This window comes from Echinops telfairi, unplaced genomic scaffold (genome assembly GCF_000313985.2).
Source record: "Echinops telfairi isolate 266 unplaced genomic scaffold, ASM31398v2 ScPeMD7_2291;HRSCAF=2852, whole genome shotgun sequence".
Classification (NCBI taxonomy): Eukaryota; Metazoa; Chordata; class Mammalia; order Afrosoricida; family Tenrecidae; genus Echinops; species Echinops telfairi.
Genome location: NW_022106189.1, coordinates 35,937,200 through 35,938,458, shown reverse-complemented (window position 1 = coordinate 35,938,458; position 1,259 = coordinate 35,937,200). Strand labels below are relative to the sequence as shown.

General features: G+C 50.2%; 1 protein-coding gene and 1 non-coding gene across 4 annotated transcripts in view; both read right to left on the bottom strand.

Annotated features, from left to right (window-relative positions):
* Nucleotides 1-1,259, bottom strand: part of VAC14 (VAC14 component of PIKFYVE complex) — a 91,564-nt gene that overhangs the window by 66,405 nt on the left and 23,900 nt on the right. The window lies entirely within an intron of this gene.
* Nucleotides 189-259, bottom strand: TRNAG-GCC. Its single transcript has one exon. It is a non-coding gene; the product is annotated as a tRNA-Gly (tRNA).

Below are 1,259 nucleotides of genomic sequence, written 5' to 3'. Positions count from 1 at the left end.
TTTTTTTCCCCTTTCCAAATTTTCTCAGATGGGAGACAGAAAACCCAAAGAAGATTTTTGTACAATGGTCCACAAAAATATGTCTATTCCTGAGGTCCTTGCAGTCTCACCCAGGAAGGAAAGCTTCTTGCCCAGGGAAGGCCGTGTGAACTGACCCCACGTTTTCTGCCCAAAAGGTTTGCAACTGCTGCATTGGCCGGGAATCGAACCCGGGCCTCCCGCGTGGCAGGCGAGAATTCTACCACTGAACCACCAATGCTCCAGCTCAGTGCTACTTTGCCTCCAGCTGTTTTGCTGCTCTGGTAACATGACACCCAGGCCAGCCAAGATCGACTGCTGCTCAACTCCACCAGCAGAGCCCAAGCAGAGCCTCCTCCACTAGGACCAATGTGTGAGAACGGAAAGCCGAGAGAAGCCTTAGATTTTCCTTCACTCCTAAGGGTAAGCTATGAGCTCAGACTGCCTGATGGGAGGGCGCGGGTGTCTCGCATCACTCCCCCACCCCTGGCTGATTCTGTGCAGGTGGGCACCTATCCAAAGCTGATGAGGACTCTCCTGAGGGAGGGGCTCAAGATAGCAAAGAGTCACAGTTCTGGTTCACATGCACAGAGCTGGCCTTCAAACTGGCACAGAAGTGGTTTTCTGTATGTCACGGATAACCGAGAAAGTCATGGGGAAGGGAGGGAAGAGGGGGGGCTTCATTTCTTAAAGACACCTATTTACCAATTTCAGGTGTAGAATGGCGGTGCCCTGGGTGAACTTCAGCCCTCTGTAAGAGTGAAGTAGGGTATACTTTTGTGGTAGTTACATAATCTGTTGTCAATATGAGGAATAAGAGCGAAGTGGTGGAGTTTAGCCTGTCAAACAGGTGGCCGCTTGATGACCTCATTTGGAGGCGCTAAGGAGATAAATAGCTCGCTTGAGGTGGGACAGACAGACCCTGTGAGACACTGCAGCTGACACGAAACATGGAACTACACTAGAGCCCTGGAGCAGCAGGAGTCACATGGAGACCCCTGCACTGAGATGCTTACAATGCCACTGGATCCACAAGACTTGCTACCCACTGGCTGTGATCGTCTGGCATTCATTGTCATTGCCCGGCATTCGCTGTCATTGCATGTGTTTCGTGAGTCTGAATAGGACTTAATAGATTGGTATCTTAAGGACATTGGGCCTCCACTCAAGTACTCCCTCAATGCAAGAATACTTTCTTCTATTAAATTGGCATTCTATGATGCTCACATTCCCGACACAAC